At 38.1% G+C, this 18,321-nt stretch overlaps 1 protein-coding gene and 1 pseudogene across 3 annotated transcripts in view; both read left to right on the top strand.

Annotated features, from left to right (window-relative positions):
- Positions 1-18,321, top strand: part of DLGAP1 (DLG associated protein 1) — an 856,099-nt gene that overhangs the window by 331,717 nt on the left and 506,061 nt on the right. The gene's annotated exons all lie outside the window — the stretch shown is intronic.
- On the top strand, positions 17,222-18,319 carry LOC119053256 (ubiquitin-conjugating enzyme E2 Q2-like; annotated as a pseudogene).

Genomic DNA, 18,321 nt, shown 5'->3' on the forward strand with positions numbered 1-18,321 from the left:
AATTCTAAATTTAGCAATTTCCTTTAAATCTTATGTTTATTTGGTGTTCGTATAATTATAAGTTGTGAAATTATAAAGTCAGTCATCCTATCTCACCTATCTGACATGTCTGTTTTTAAAATATAGAACCACCATTATCTCAGTGTCAAAATCTTGAGGTCATCTTTGGCTCTTCCTCCACTGCCTCCCTGTTTATCCAGCCCCTCACTAGGTCTTGGTTGTTTTGCCCACTGATGCTTTTTTATTTCCTCTCTTGCCAACGCCCTGCCCTCCATCACCTTAGTTCAGGCCCTCACTGCCTCACACCTCCACCTGCAGTAGCAGCCCTCCCAGTGTTTGTACCACATGTCAACCACATTCCAAAATGCCATTTTGCCATCCATCCTTAGGTTAACCTCCCCAACATACCATTTCTGGTATCATTTTAATAGTTTTTGTTGAGTCTTTAGATACCAAACACTGTGCTTGCTAAGTGTGCTATTTTATTAAATTCCTCAACCAATTTTAAGGAGAAGGTAATATTATTCCTAGATTGCAAACAAAATTCATCTTTAGAGAATTTGAATAACTCACCCAAGGTAACAGCAACTAAGTAAAGTCATCTTTCTGAAAAATCTGAGCCCCGAACTGTTGTTACACAGTCCCTTCTGTGGCCAGGTATAGAAGAGACACAGGCGACCAAACTCCAGAGATAGATCTGGGTAAACTATGATAAAATTGGGAGAGATTCCATTGATTTCACCCAGTAGGCCAAAGGTTAAGATTTTTGAGCTAGAAATGGGGAGGAAAGTGATCAGATGGTGAATGGATTAGAGGGATGAGACTCCAGGGAGATGCTGGTAGCCCTTGTGTCTCTTCTGCCTCATGAACCATGTCCTGAGGGCTTGCTGATAGCATGTCCTCTCTTCCCTACAGAGGTGTCTTAAACTAAATTTCTCTGCCCCACAAATCTCCACCGTCACCTTCCCAGAGGAGGCTTGAGTCTCTCCTCAAAGCCCCTAGGGTGCTGAGAATCTGTCTGTTGTACACTGTGTGTTGATTCCTATTTGAGTCTCACAAACTTTTGTTGGGACTCACAGAGCTGTGGGACTTGCCTCTCTAGATTTTATCTGAATCTTCTTTGTGTTACCAAGGCCAGATACCTAGTAAATGCTCAATAAATGTGTAATGACTACACTAATTACATTTATCTCTATTAAAAATGTAAAAGTCCTGTTAACATGTTTCTGTGTTCCTCCTACACCTACCAAAGTATATTACCCCGAGCAAATAAAAGTAATTTATTGTAGCAATTCTTCATTTTACATTGTTTACCTTGTTTCATTTTGAATACAAGATATTTTAATTTTTTTATTTGAGAAAGAGGGGAAAGAGGGTGATAGAGAAAAACATCAATTTTTTGTTCCACTTACTCATGCATTCACTGGTTCCTTCTGACCGGAGATGAAATTACCAAATTCGGTGTAGTGGGATGACGCTCTAAGAAGCTGAGCCTCCCAGCCAGGGAAGTGAGTGATCTTTTGCCAGAAATTAGTATAGCACCAGGCTCTTTTGGAAGCTCATTTCTGCCTTAGGATTGCAAGATGTTTACATGCTAGATAATTGCACTCAATTGAATGCAAATACAGGTAGAAATAATGTTATCCATTTTTATTGAAACTTGACTATGTAACAGACTCTATGCCATGCACTTTATAAACAATATATCTTTTTATTCTCCTAATACCCAATACAGTAGGTATTATTTTAGTGCCACTTTACCAGTGAGCAAGGAAGGCACAGAATTTAAATAGTTTCCCAAAGGCCACACAGCTAGTATGGTAGAATATGAACCCAGGCACCAGGGCTCAGAGGCTGTGTTCATTCACTCAGCTAATGAGTGTCTTTATACACTCGTGTATATCAGTCATAATTTAGGCTCTAACAGGTGAGCAGTGAATGGGTACTTAACCATTAACTGCATGAGTTCTAGTCAAGGGTATTCACTGACTGGTATATAAAACTAAAATTATTATTCAGTGGTGATTGACTCATTTCAGTGAGAAAAGATTTGTTTAAACCATCCATTTTTAGTTTTCAGATGTTACATGCTGTACCAATTTATCTTCAATTAAAAGAAAGCAATTGCAAAGTGACTTGGAAGTAGTCAATTATTGTTCAAGCTGCCAAGTTTCAGGAATTAGCATTCTAGAATCTGCAAAAATGGTAAGCCAGGAAAAAGAATTCGCAAAACACCATTTCTACTGCTTTTGAAATTCTGCCAGATATTAGTAATTGGGTGACAATTTAAATTTTGGAATCATAAAATTTTAGAGTTGGATGGGAACTTCAGGATCATCTGTGCCCACTGTCTACTTACTGCCAGAAGTGTTCACACGCATTTTTAGAACAAGAGCTTTGACAAATGTTTCTCTGACTTTTGCATAGTCAATGGAATTTTTTACACTATTACATAACTCCATGCCTGTGGCTAGTAATATACGGAGTATCTAGCCAATCCATCCCAGCTGGGTCTCTTGTAACTCTGACTGGGTTTTCCTCATGTCTCCATTTTAGGAATCTGCTTGATACTAGGAGCTGTTCTGTTGGGTACCATTTTGCATTGTCCCCTAATCTTTTCAAGCAAGGGTAAGCAGTCTTCATCCCCTTGGTCAAATCTTCCCTGTATCCTCTTAATATAAAGGTTTACAAGAACACAGTCACACCTGTTCTTCTAAGTGTTGTTTTAGCTGCTTTTGTACCAGAAAGACAGAGCCTGGGTAGTTGGGACAGGAACTGTATGGCCCACAAAGGCTAAATATTACAATCTGGGCCTTTGAGAAAACACTTGACAACCTCTGCTCTGAAGTATTGCAACTCTTTATGTTTTATTTTTAAATCTCATTATTTCTCATTATATTCATCATATGGAATAAATGGTTATGGTAGACCGAACTTAAACATGAACTTAAATGCGGTTTGACATTTTTTCATGATGGTTAATAAGTAATTGCTCTCTCTCTCTCTCTCTCTCTCTCTCTCACACACACACACACACACACACACACACTGTGCTCATAAACTAGCCACAAAAAATGGTCCTCAAACCTTCTGTGCAGAGTTTGAATGTCTGCAGTCACTCTGTACAAATGATGTAGTTTCATAGTATATATCTGAAAAAAAAGACATAGTGATGTTTTTGTGATCATTTTAAAGACAGTATTTATTAAGAGCACATAGCTGGGTGTCTGTGATTTCTCTTTTTTTAATTTTATTTAGTTATTTTTCAAGTACGGTTTTCTATTTCTCCCATCCCAGCCCACCCTGCCCCGTGCTCCCCACCTCCCTCCCATTACCACCCCCCTTAGTTCTTATCCTTGTGTCCTTCATACTTGTTCCTCCAAATCTCTCCCCTTTTTCCCCCTTAAATTCCCTCCCCTCTCCTCTCTGGTCACTGTCCCCTTGTTCTCTATTTCAGTGTCTCTGTTTTTATTCTGCTTGCTTGTTTGTTTTGTTGTTTAGCTTCCTGTTAAAGGTGAGATCATATGGTATTTGTCTTTCAACACCTGGCCTATTTCACTCAGAATAATGCTTTCCAGTTCCATCCATGTTATTGCAAAGGGTAGTAGCTCCTTCTTTCTCTCTGCTGCATAGAATTCCATTGTGCATATGTACCACAACTTTTTGATCCATTCATTTACTGACAGGCACCTAGGTTGCTTCCAACTCTTGGCTATTGTAAGTTGTGCTGCTATGAACATTGTGGTGCATAGGTTCTTTGAATTTGATGTTTTAGGATTTCTTAATAGAATTTGATACAAATAAAAATTTGAATGAAGGTTTTTTTCAGTAAACCTTTCTCCCTGTGGCCTCTGCCCTCTTGATACCCTTTCTCATTATCCTTCCCACTGGCTGCCACTTCACTAAGTGAGGTGGGCACTTTTTTTATATAGATTTTACAAAAAGCCAATGTCTTGCTTCTGTTCTTGCCCCGGTGCTTTTTGGTCATTTTTCTGTCTCCAATATCCTCCTCTAGGCTTTCACCAAAATGTTATCATGTCATCAGAGTAGCCTTCCCTGGCTACCCTTTAATGTCTGTCTCACCTACTTTCATGTGACATTTTGACTCATCACAATGTGCAGTTCTCTCATCGTCCACATTTGTGGCATGTGTGTGTGCATGCATGCGTGCACAAGGATGGCACCTGCCCTCTCTGCTTAGAATATAGTAGGTAACATTTGTGTTGAAATGGCAAGACATATTAATGCATATTTAAATATTATTGGTATCTTTACCTAATTCTGCTAACATCATGTATGCATTCATTTACTAATGGGTCATTTATTATTGCAAAATCATTATTCCAGGTACTTTCTGTATACATATGTCTCTTTTCTTCTTCGCTTGAGGTGATATGGGTATATTTGTATCAGTGATGCCTCTGGGATTGACTTATTCAGAAAATTTAGGAAATAGGAAATAGTTATTTGCCTTTATACTTGAGAAAATTTTTTCACATCACATGGAACTTTAAGAACAGCCTAAAAGGTCAACAGGAAGAGAAGGCATTTGATCTTATCATAGTGAAATCAAATGAACTCTAATAGTGTAAGTCACGGTTCAAGAAAGTTTGGACATGGTAGAAAGGTAGTTAATAACTGTGCAATTAAGCATTTGCAAGAAAATATGGTGAGGTATCTGTTTAGCATGTTTAGGACAGTGTCCAGAATGTCCTATTTGGTTACGTAATAAATAATTCAAGAAAGTACTGATTATATTGATTATTAATTCTTCAAAATAATAATTTACCTAATGGTTAAAACATTTGAATAATTATTTTGTAGATTCTTATATCATTTCTTCAAACTACTATTTTAGAACAAGGAGGATATTTGCCTAAGGAATCTCACCTGTTCACAGGATTGGGTAGACTGAGCCGCATAGTTCTGACACTCCTGAGTAGGCATGCCAAAGTTGACATCCAGTGGAATGTTCAGACAGTTGGATGGGTCAGAGACAACTTAAAACTTCCCATTTATCCCTTCTCACCTCCCTATAAGCCAGACGTCTCAGGAGAGGCTGCAGCATTCTTCATAGTCATGGACAACATAAATCTATGAGAACCAGATTGGCCTGTGAGGACGATGGGTCATCGTGTCTTATAACTCTCACTGCAGGATGCACCATTCCCACCCACTCTGCATAGTTAGAGAAAAGTAGAACAGCTGACCTACACGACCAGGTACAATATTTATACAGCAAAATAGATGCAGAATGCTACAATGTTTTTTTACCATAAGGGATACTGTTTCTGTCAGTCAGCTGCATGCTTACCTAACCCATAAAATATTTTTGTAATACTTTAATTTAGTTTTGTAATCAGTAGATCTCCATGTATTCCTCTTAAACATACAAAAGAATTTAAAGGTCTTTGTTTTCTTCATCTCCAACTATCACGGTTAGTTTTTCTTTCTGTGGAACTTTGCAGAAGAACATGCTTACTTCTTGGGCTGTATGCAGTGACGAGTAATTTAGCTGTCCCAGTTCTGTAGCCCTCACATGGTGATTTATTAACCAGGTTTGGACAGCACAGCTGTGCTAATGGATGGCCTCAGACTGCAACCCCACTCTCTTCTCCCTCTCCTACAACCCAAAAAACCTGCTATTGACTCTATACACTCATTAATGGTATGAATTTACTATTCATTTATTTTGAAACACAGAGAACAAAATTTAGATGGAAAATCTTCGGGCATTTTGGAGAGGGCATAAGTAAAAAGACTTAATTTCCATTTCCCCTCACTACGTACCAATTCATCTGGGTCTTTGGAGTACCATCATCTCCTGTGGCCCAAATGTCGAATTGAAAATCAAGATATCTTGCATTCGTTTCTAGCTTAATCATTGCTTCTGCTCAACCTTGGGCCTATATTTAACCCTCCTTTAGTAAATGTGCCTGACATTGGCGGTTTGGGGAATTAACTGGGACTTCCGCCATCACGCTCCATTTTCCTGCCTCTCTGCAGCAGTGCTGTTCCCCTCTATCATGACGTTCCATTTACTGGGGGCTTTTCTTCTCCACTCACCTGAATAGCAGAAGGAGATTCCAGTATCATATTTATCATACATTCACATGTGAAATCAGCAGTTACAGGAGATACACAATTGCCTTTAATGACATAGAATGCTGGTATAGAACTTAGTGGTGTCCTTGGGGAAACTATTATTATGTAGGTTACAAACAAAAGAAAAGTTCCATTAAAAATAAGGTTTACTCAAACTCGAAAGGCTTTAAAAACCCCGTCTTGCTGTGAACTATTTTATTCATTTATTCCTTCTGACATGTGTATCTATTTTATAGTCTTAAGCCATGTCAAATGAATTTTCTAGATGTGTTTCTCAATATGTTCATGGTAATTGGATCATTTAAATTAATTGAAAGCCAATAAATTACTTATGCGAACATATATGTAATGTTAGACACTTTGCCAAACTTGAGGTAGGTATCTTTAAAATCCTATCATTCAGGTCTTATTTTCTTACTGTGTTAGAAGAGAAATTAGCAATAAAATAGAACTTTTAAATTCAGTTTGTTGGGGTGACATTGATTAATAACATTATATAAGTTTCAAGTGCACAAGTGTATAGTGCATCATCTGTATATTGCATTGCGTATTCACCCCTCAAAGTCTAGTTTCCCTCCATAACTTTGACCCTCTTTACCCTCTTCATTTGCCTCCTATCCCTCTTCCCTCTGGGAACCACCTTTCTGTTGTTTTGTATCTATGAGTTCTTTTGTAACAAAATCGCATTTTAATATGTGTTTTTCTATATTATAGCAAATATGTGATCCTCACAAGTGTGCTCAATTATTATTTCAGATAATACATTTTTTCTGAAAAACTGTTATCAAGGCAATTGCTAGTGAGTATGTAGTTGTGGCCATACGTGTTATGCTTCTTGAAATCAATTGACATTTTTTGTCTCATCAGTGACTCAGCTAAATGTTTCCAAATGCTTTCTTTACTGTCACTTCTCTGAACGTACTTGCTTTTCCTCTGCCCCCTTTTCCTCCTTGCACTTCTCCACCCATTTCTGCGCTGGAATCTGACTAATGTTTACAAGAAGAGTGTCAGTGCCCGGAGATGTCAGGAGGAAGAGATTCAGTAGTTCTTTTTTCTTTTCAGACAAATGTTTGTTCTTTTTAAATATATTACCGGGGGCTAATCTATTTTCTCAGCTATTCTACCATACCCTACTTTATAAAGGGCGAAGGTAGATGGGTGCCTGGCAGCCCATATTGGTGCCCAGAATTTCCACCTTGTTTATATGTTCGACTCTGATGTTGTCTTCTCATTTCTTCTGAAAGGATGTAATTGGTCCTAGAAATTTCAACTGATATCACAGTGTTCTGGGGCAGATGACTAGGAATTCAAAAGTATCATTATGCAAATTTCTGTATTTAAAGTAGTACTGAAAGGCTACTGCACTAAATATCAAAAATGAAAGCAAGGAAATTCTGGACATACTGTTATGTTATCTTTTATTATGAGTAGGAAAAGTTATCATTAACCTGGGACAGTTATCTGTAAAGGTTTTATCCTTTTTAGAGATTGCCTTTGAAAAGTTTCTTTGATATCTATGTATCAGATTGCTGTGATTGAAAAATTAAAAAGATCTTTCAGCACCACATGTAACCACCGTTAGAGTACCGGGGCTTCACAGCAGACAGGTGTGGGCGGGGAAAGCCAACTTATGGTCTTAGGGAGATTATATTACTTTCCCAGAAGAAAGGCATCCTTTTTTTAATCCCTATTTTTTAATAATAAAAATGCATGGCTAAAATATATAGACATGTACAAATATGCTTTATATTTACACTGTGCATATGTATATGTATATAACTATTAACTTCATATACATATACACATACATTACATTTGAAAAACTACATAAAACAAATAGGTATGGAAATGTTATACAAGTAATCTATGTATTCGTGCACAGAATTTAACAGGTTAACCCCAGGCAGACTCTTTTATGAGCTTTGTATTTTACAGAGAGATGTAATATAGAAGTTGTCCCCTTGCAATTGTGAGCAAATGAGTTTGTAGACAGCTGAAATTTCTATTGTAATGTCTGCATTTAAAGGTACTACACAGTCAGCTCAGATACAAAGTGTTTAATAATGGTAGAGAGATGCTCCGTACCCATCTTTGCAATGGCTTTTATTTATTTTTTAATGACTCCCCACCCCCACTCATGAGAGGATTCACTTAGAAAAAGCTGCAGCTGTGTCCCCTCTCTGCTCACTAACTTGGCCAGGTGCTTCTAATTGCGGGCTTCCGTCTAGAAGCCCGAACCCAGCTGTGCTGGGATTGATTCCTGCCACACAGGAAGCTAAAGAGCAAGTCTGAACTAGGTCAGAAAACTGCCTCCCTCATCAAGTCTCACCAACTCTGGCTGGTGCCCTTATTTCCTTCTCTCTGCTGCCTTGTCTCTTGGTGTTTGTGTTTCCCTGGTCTGGTGGCTCCTGTCACATTGTCCCTGTAGAATTTGTGGCATTAACCTGTGCACCGAGCTCCATGCTCTGACTTTGGGACAAGTGCTCGATCCCAGACTAATTCATAAAGAACAGAAAATCTCTGACCAAGAAATAAATAAATCTGAATTTAGTTTTACTGTTTGGTCAACTTGAATTAGTTTTGTCCGTGTCCCTCACTTCACCTTGTGGTTAGAGGTCATGCTCTGAATGTTGATTTTGTTTGTTTGTTTGTTTATTTGTTTGTTTGTTTTAGGTTCACAGCTTAGCATTCCTGGAGGTTACCACACATTTGCGATCCACATAGCTTTTGAATCTCAGTTGCATTCCAGTCCTATTTCTACAGAGTTAGATACGGACTCTGGGTCTTTTGCTAATATTGTTTGGTTCTCTGCCATTTGTTGCAACACGATTTGAGACCACTGTGTTGTCACTAGTGACTGGAATGCTTCTTTCTTTGGTCCGGCCAGTTCTGCATCGATTATGATTCAGCTCAGGTATCAGTTCATAAGCCTTCTCTGACTTCCTCCTCCACCTCACACTCCCACTACTAGGCTGGGCTAGATGCTCTGTAACTGTGCTCTTTGGTATGGCCTGTGTGTATCTCAAACATGCCCATTGACTTATAATCATTTGTTCATATATCTGTCACGTCCTCCCCCCAACACACTGGTCTGTGTCTCCTCGTGCCAGGTACAAGTATGTGCTTTTAAAATGTTTCTTGAGTGAATGAATGAGTCTTAAGTAAGATTTGCCTTCTTTTGCCCCAGGACTACGTACAATAACTGACCTGTGCTTTTATCCTATATACTGATCTCCAAGCTTCAGCCAACTATCACTAGCCCTTGCAGGCCATCGTCTATACTCTATAACATTTGGCCACCAAACTAGACTGCATGACTGCTTGCCTGGTGCTCTATGACTTGATTCCCATGTGCCCTGTCATGCCCATTAACTCTGGCTAGTGGTGGATAGTCTCCGGAAGGATCTGTTGAAATTTCTACTGAAGTCAACAGTGGCTAAATGTCTGGAACAAATGCTTTCTCTTTCTCAGGCTGGGAAATAATCTCCATTAGGGTAATACTGTTCTCATGATCTCTTAACATGACAAGCCTCAACCTTCCTCCTTAAAAGGAAAATTTAAAAAGTACTGAATTAATCACCCTTAATACTTTTAATGGTAATTAAAAGAATACCAAAATATTTTATAGTGAAGACCTGAAAATTCAAGGTCATTATTTCTAAGTGAGCAGACAGTGCCACCTGAAACCCAATCTCTGCCTGGGGTCAAAAGCCATTTTGGACCATGTGAGCCAGAGGCTCTTTCCATGATTGTTTCTAAATAGGGGACCCCGAATGCCAGGGGTACGCCTTTCCTGAACCACACCAAAGTTCTAAAATCTAAGTGATTGCTTAGTTAATGAGAAGTATAACTACTCCTAGAGACAGTATTCAAATAATTTCCCCAATAATATTACATTAATAGTATTCATCTTGGAGACCAAAATTAACCCATCAGAAAGATAGCTTGTACACAGCTTTCTGTTGGGCTTTTGCCCAAAATCTCTGTGAAAAGTTGTGCATAGACTAAGGCACCAAGAAAGGGGGAGGGCAACCTTCACGTGTCATTTCCCAGAGCAGTGGCTGACCAGGTCCCATGGTCGCTCCCAGAACTCGTAAGTCATAATCTGTGCGGTCAGGCCTCCTGTTCTTTCCTTCACAGTTAAAGAGTAGAAACAGCATTTCTATTTGCTCTGCCCACTAGGCACATAGGATCATTTGAGGATATTAGGTAAACGTTACTTAAGATGATCGTTTTTGATACATTTTTGCCAGAACATTGTTCCGCTCAAAAATTATGAATATATTTTAATAAAATCTACCCATCTTTTTTCCTCCAGTTTATTGTAGGGATTCTGCTCTTGCGGCTTCTGGAATGTTCTCGCGGTCCATCCTTTCTCACTCTCAGGTCACAGATTTATGTGGTCAAGACACTGCCTTCCTTCAGGGCCCTAACTCAAGTGCCCCGGTCTCCACCCCACTGCTCCCCACCCCAGCTACAGACACGTTCTATCGCACCGGCCTATTTACTGTTTTCGTAACATTTATAATAACCTGGAGTCATCCTGTGCGTGTGTACTTACCAGCTATTTGTCTCTCCTCCATCCAATGCCGTTAGAATCTGAATACTGAGAATGGGGAGTATGTTTAACTTGTCCACAGCTGTACCCCTAGTTTTTCTTAAAGTACCCAGTCTATTGTGGGCATTCAGTGCATATTTGAGGAATGAATTTAAAAAAATAATAAAGGGAAGGAGTAGAATAAGAGAAAGAAGGAGAGAGAGAGAGGGAGGAAGGAGGAAAGAAAGACAAGCATTAAGAATGATTTGTATGCATGAATGAGCACTTCAAATTTGGAGGAAACAGAACCTGGTGAAAAGGCTGGCCAATTACTCTGCCATTTTTTTATCTCGTTTTTCAGGAGAGATCTTCAGATCTCCCCAGCTACTTTGAGCACAGATCTCATTCCTACCTGTCTATCATTGTTCAACTGACACTGCGGATTTTATAAATACCAGTTACCTTTCAGTGATTCACTTCGAGATTAAGCTGTGGATGATGACTATAAAAAATCGAGTCATGTGAAATTCTCCTTTTCGTATTGGCTTTCTGTCATGACACGGATTACGTACAGAGCCCGTATTGTCTAGATTGCTTCCTTTGTGGTGAAGGATTTAACTTCAGCCTTCCCACAGTCAGTGACGCCCTCTGATGACCTGTAACAATTTAATTGGGAATTCTGATATATTTAGTAGCAGCTCACTGCTCTTTTTAACAACTGCTAACATACTCTGAAAGGGCTTAATTTTATGGGTGTTTTTCAAACAACTAATGGTTTTTAAAGGTCTTTTAAAAATAGCCTTGTAATTAATCTTCATTAGTTTTCAGTCAATAAATATTCATTTTTAAGATAGTGCTTGTATTGAAGAAAATCCTTCAATTAATACGAACCGGATTCACTATATTCCCTCTTATTAATTCAGCCAGCTGCCTCTGCTGTCAAAAGACTTTTTAAATTGTCAATAGCTTTTTTACCTCAAAGAGGTACTTAAAATTTAGTCATTGCATCAAACAAAGAATAAGTGCATATGTCAAGTAATTTCATCAGTGAGAATTTTAGATATCCAGGTGATGTCTCATTTCATAGGAAATCTTATCAAAAGCATAAGTCTCATCACATTGTTATTGAGTTAAAATACAGAAGTGGAATATTCCCAGTTTAATAATTATCCAAATCTTTATGGGTAGATAAGCTACTACTCATCCAAACATAAAATAAACAGGTATTTTAAAAGTACTTTTTCTAATAAAAAGAGCGTTAGAAGTCAAGTCTTGGATTCTAGTCTAGCTCTGCCACCAAACACTTATAAGCCCTTAGACAATTATCCTCATTACAGATCCTCATTGATAATAACATCCCAGCCACTCTCCAATGAGTACAAAATGCTGTTATAATTTAATAGCATTGTAAGACATAAAATTCTATTTAAATATAAACCGATCTGAGAAGGTATGAGCTTTTCTATGTCCTATAATACACTGATTATTGACAGCTCCATCATTTAAAATACTGAAATAGTTATTGTTATATAAAACCATATACGGAACTAATAGAAGGTACCATTTTAGTCATGAAAAAAAAGTTATCCAAAAGAAGGAGTTGTTAATTGTACATGTGTTATTTATGACGCAAAGGAAATGATGATTTACAGAGTAGAAGAGTAAGGTTTGCTGCAGATTCTCTTCACAATGAGCAATCACTTAACAGGATACAACAATTATCTTTAAAACAACCATTTAAAGAAAAGTGTCTTAAAGACATAGAGGAAATAGAGAAATACTCATTCAAGGAAAATCTCATTTAAGGCAAGAGTCTGTAACATTCAAACTATGACCCCACTTTCCACACAGTATTCTGGGTGCTCTAATTCAGCAGGCATAACCCAGACAATTGGGCTCCCTCTTTCCCCCAGCTCCCAGTCTGGGACCACAGTTTCACCTTGAGAAGGACAGGCTGCTACCATCCTCATCTGTTGCAGACCCATTTTGTAAAAGTTCAATTCCAGGCAAGTGTGACTAACAGATCCGGGGCTCCTTTATTCCACCTAAAGCTCCATTTGTAGAAACTCTACTCAGGCTTAGCAAATGAGAATACTAGTGCCCTCTAGTGATCACTCTAGCCACAGCTCCCATGGACGGCCAAAGTTCCACCCAAGGAAAGGCAAGCCAAGAAGATGGTGCGGGATGGGGCATCTCTACCACTCCATCTGCCGGTGAGGCAGGTGTCACTCTGGGAAAAGTGTTCTGCCCCAGCTCTCATATGGTGGTACAGAGCTTCTGCCAGGGGAAGAAGTAGGTCTCCAGAATGATGAACTCCACAGCTTGGACAGAGGGGGCTGTGGGGGCTGACTTTTTTAGGAACACAGCATGGAGAGTTTCATACCTAAGGGCATTATCAAAAGCAATGGACATCTTGGGAGAAAGCAATTAAAAAGGTACTCATAGCTCCATGATACAAGCAGGAACAAGCAAAATGGCAGAGCAATGAGAAGTTTAACAGAACGAAATAGTGGAAAGAGGTAGCCAGAAGAGTCCTCCTGAGATTGTGGTGACCAGAAAGGCTGGTTACAAGTACTTGGCTACACTCATTCAGGAGCAATGAGAGCTAGATGTAGACAGACTGGGAAACATCTCTTAAACTACACTTAGATCAGTCAACAAAGTGCAGAAGCCTCTCGGGTGCTAGGGGTTCCACCAAAAACTGTCTAAACAAAATCTTACCTTGGCCCAGAGGCAATTCCTAGGAAAGCAGGCCGAAGAACAAAAATCATACCTGTCCCTGGCAGTCTGAAAGGCCGTGTGCATGCCTAAGACTGCTCCTTCTCCAAAGTTCTTGGAGAGGAGAAATCCAAGCTAGCAGTCCCTGATTAAATGTGGAAGCGACCACATCAACTACTTAAATTGTAATCACAGCCTGCAAGCCAGACGCACATCACATGATAAAGAGTACAAATACACCTGGCTGACAGAACTTAAGCACAACTTTTGACCAATCGGTGACTTATGCTGTAAGCAAAATCCCTAGATAACCAGGCTAAATATAAAACAAGAAGCTATATGGGCTGGGGGAAAGAGGTTTTCAGTCATTAAATATATAAATGACTGAGAAAACGGGGCAAAACAGGGCAAGAGGGCACAGTATGCATGGTCGCTATAATATATTACCCACAATGTCCAGTTTTCACCAAAAAAATTACAAGCCAAGAAAAATGTTACCATGTATTAGTTTGCTAGGGATGCCATAACAAAATATCACACACTGGGTCATTTAAATAACAGCAATTTGTTTTCTCAAAATTCTGGAGGCTAGGACTCCAACATCAAGGTATCATCAGGTTTAGTTTCTTCCAAGACCTCGCTCCTTAATCTATAGTTGGCCATCTCCCTCCCGTGTCTTCATGTGGTCTCTCCTCTGTGCGTGTGTATTTATCCCAGTCTCTCCTTATAAGAACACCAGTCACATTAGACTTGGGCCCAACCATAGGGCCTCATTTTACCTTAGTTACCTATTTAAAGTCCCTTTCTCCAAATACAGTCACATTCTGATGTACTAGGGGTTAGTTCTTCAATGTACAGATTTTAAGGGGGAAACAATTCAGCCCATGACAGACCCATAAACAGAAAAAAAATGAAGGAAACAGAAACTGTTTTTATTTTTTTTTTAGAAACTGTTTTTACAGGTGCCCAGTGAACTGACTTAACAGAAATTATTCCAAAGCAGTCATTATAAATATGTTCAATGAACTAAAGGAGAGCTTGTCTAAAGAATTGACTGAAAGATGTGATGACTGTGTCATAAAAAATGTCAATAAAAACAGAAATTGTGAATCCCATGAGAATTCTGACTTGAAAAGCACAATCACATAAATGAAAAATGATTAAAGAAGCTCAGCGGGAGATTTGAGCTAGCAGAAAGAGAGAACCTGTGAAATTAAACAGATCAATAGAAATTATATAATCAGAGTGGGGGGTGGGGGAAGAGAGAAAGAGACACAGAGTGTGGGGAAATGAATGGTACCTCAAAGGGATGCGGAGCACCATTCATCATACCAATTTATATCTGATAGGAGCACCAGGAGGAAATGTGAAAGAGAAAGATGAAATAAATATACTCAAAGAAGTAATATCTGAAAATTTTTCTATTTTTGATGAAAAGCATTAAGTTACACATCCAATAAGCTCAGTAACTCCAATTTTGAGAAGCACAGAGGCACAAACCTAGTCACATAATAGTCAAAAGGTTGAAAGACAAACAGAAAATCTTGACAAGAGAAAAATTATTTATCATACACAAGGAAACCTCAGTAAAAGTTAAAAAAAACTGTCAACCAAGAGTTTTTTCTAGCAAAATTATCTTTGATAAAATGAAGTTAAAATACATTCCCATACAAACAAAAGCCATTTGTTGACCTGACTTACAAGAAATACTAAATGGAGGTTTGGGGGCTAAAAGCAGATCATACCAGAGAATACTTTGAATCCACATGAAAAAGGGAAGAGTGCTAATAAAGGTAATTATATAGGTAAAAATAAAATTATAATTTTAATTATAATTATAAAAGTATAATTATTCTCTTCTCATCTCTAAAGTTATTTCAGAGCAAATGAATAAAACACATGCATAATGTGGTATCACTGGATGTATAACATGTGTAAATTCAATGCATTTCACAGTAACAGCACAGAGAACGTAGACAGGAGCAATTCGCGGTAGAGTAATGAAATGGCACCAGTGATAGCTCAAATCCACAGAAAAAAGCTGAGGAGAACCAGAAATAGCATAGAGAGGTTAATGGAACTAACTATGTAAATATATGTAGTTTTTTCTCTATTTCTTTAAAAGACATACATTATATAAATTATAAATTATGTAATTATAACAATACATTGGTTATATATGTATATATACATAATATATAGTAACAATAGAATGGAATGGAAGTATATGTAGTAAAATTTATTTTGCTAAAAATAATTTTTTATAAATCTGAAGTAGATTTTCACAAGTTAAAATGTACATTGTAAGCACTAGACCAGTAAATAGAAAATAAAACATACAAGAAGGAATCCCCCCAAAATTCAAAATTATCTTCTAAAGGTAAAGGCCCTTGTAGTAAAGGCTTCCCTCACTAGTTGAGTGTTCTAGAAACACATCTGTATCAGTGTGCCAGCTGGCATTGTTGTGAGAGGCTACATTTGGCTTCAATGAATTTTTTTTAACATTCTTTCATTGTGTATGCCCATTTCATGATGGATGATTTATGAGCACACCCAACCACATCACAGTGGGTGTTCGGCAGTTTTTGACCAAACCTAACATCACCCCTGTTTCCCACCCATTCCATTCCCCCGATCTTGCCCTAAGCAACTTTTTTTTTTAATTTCACCAGATGAAAAAAATCCTCATGTTTTGCCAATGTGGAAGAGGTGAAAAGAAAAGAGCAGAAGCATCAAAAGACATATTTTGAGCAGTGGAAAAAACATCTTGATACGTGTATTACATTAAACGGAGAGTACTTGAAGGTGACTGAAGTTTAAACATGTAAGAAATACACAGTTTTCTATAAATACCTTTTTTGGGTCCCCCCTCATATATAAATAGAAATAAAAATAATTTAAAGGATATATTATACTTGAAAATATCCATTTAATACAAAGAAAGCTATTAAGTAAAACAAGAATAAAACAGATCTGAGACATATAGAAAATGAAAAAGTAAGTTGACAAGTAAAAATCCAAATGCTACAATAAAATATTAAATATAAATAATGCATTCAAAAGACAGATTATCAGATTGGATAAGGTTACAAATCCTACTATCTGGTGTGTGCAAGAGATACACTTTAGGTTTAAATATACAAGTAGGTTGAAGATTAATGATGGGAAAAGATGCACCATCAAACAGCAATCCAAGGCGAGTTGGAGTATCTATATTAATGTGAGTCAAAATAATTAGACTTTCAAACATAAAATGGTGCTAGATATAATGATGAATATTTCATAATAATACAAAAATCAGTCCATGAGGAAGATATAAAAATTATTAACATATATGCACCTAAGAACAGAGTTCCAAAACACAGACAGACTTAATGAAACAAAACTGACAGAATTGAAGGAAGAAGTGGACAATTGAATAATAGGTGAGGATGTCAGTACTTTCTTTTTAATAATGGATAGAATAACCAAACAGAAGATAAATACAAAATCACAGACTTTAGCAACAGAAAAAAAACAACTAAACCCATCCATCAAACTCTCCACTCAAGAGCAGCAGAATAAACATTTTTCTGAAGTGCACATGAAACATTCTCAAAGACAGACCATTTGGTAGGCCATAAAACAGCCTTCAGTAAATTTATGAAAACTACTTTCTCTGACCATAATAGAGTTAAATTAGAAATCAACAATGTAAGGAAATGTGAGGGATTCACAAAAATATGGAAATTAAATAGTACATTCTAAATAATTAACAGGTCAGATCATGTGGGTTCCAAAGGCTGATGCTGGCCCCCACCCTCACCCTCTTCCAGCAGGATCATACCATTGCCTGGCTCCCCTGCCAGAGATGAGGGGAGGATGTTGGTGTGGAGGCTCAAGGCTGAGCTCAAGTTCCTTGTGTCCATCTTTGACAAGAACCATGAGAAGTCCCACATCATCAGCTGAAAGCTAGACAAGCTGCACTGCCAGTTCCTAGTGCAGCTGCCAGGCAGCAGGGCCTCAGTACTTGTGCTGCACTGCAACACACAGCAGCTTATCCATCTTCCTCACCAGTATGGTTTGGGGACTCTGATGACCTAAATCTGACAATGGTTCTCGAGAGTCTAGAAGATACTAAGGACAATAGTAGCTTTGTTAGCAACCGAAGTGTAACATGTGAGCTATGAGGATTACATCACCTTCCTAAGCACCTGGATGTTGAGATGCTAGATCAACTATGACCCATGGGTCAGAATAGGACAACAGAAGAAGTGACTTCAGAAGAGAAAGAGATGGCTGAAGATATGTTAGAAGACTTGGATCACCTGAGATAAAGGAACAGTGATCTACTAATGGAAAAACTCAGGATGAAGGAATTAGAAAAGAAAACTCAGCAATATTAGAGAAAATTAGGAAGACTCAAAGTCATGACCACCTAAATTATATGGTGTCTGGGTCTGTGCAAGCTTCAGATAAACTTATAAAAGAGCTCAGGAATATATACAGGTCATAGAGTTATAAAACAGGGACTGATTCAGCAGAACTAATAAGTGGCAGTTTATGTGACTGGCATGTTAAACTTCAGAAGGTCGATCCTGATAGTCCTTTGCACAGTGATCTTCAGATCTTAAAAGAAAAGGCATAACATATATTTTGCTTAACTTCTCTTTTAAGGAAAACTTTCCACTTGATCCTCCATTTGTTTGAGGAGTATCACCTGTTCTCTCAGGAGGGTATGTGTTGGGTGGTGGTGTGTTGTGTATGGAACTTCCCACGAAATGGGGTTGGGGTAGTGCCTACTGGACAGAATCAGTCATCATGCAGATCAATACCACCCTGGACGGAGGCAAAGCCAAAGTGCTGTCTGGAGCAAATAAGAATCAGTGTAATGTAGCAAGAGCCCAACAATCTTATCATTGCAATGTACAGATATGTAAGAAAAATGGTGGATACATCCCTCCAAAAAAAGATGGCTAAAT

Source organism: Artibeus jamaicensis, unplaced genomic scaffold (assembly GCF_021234435.1).
Source record: "Artibeus jamaicensis isolate MK-2021 breed Jamaican fruit bat unplaced genomic scaffold, CSHL_Jam_final contig_354, whole genome shotgun sequence".
In the NCBI taxonomy this organism is placed as follows: domain Eukaryota; kingdom Metazoa; phylum Chordata; class Mammalia; order Chiroptera; family Phyllostomidae; genus Artibeus; species Artibeus jamaicensis.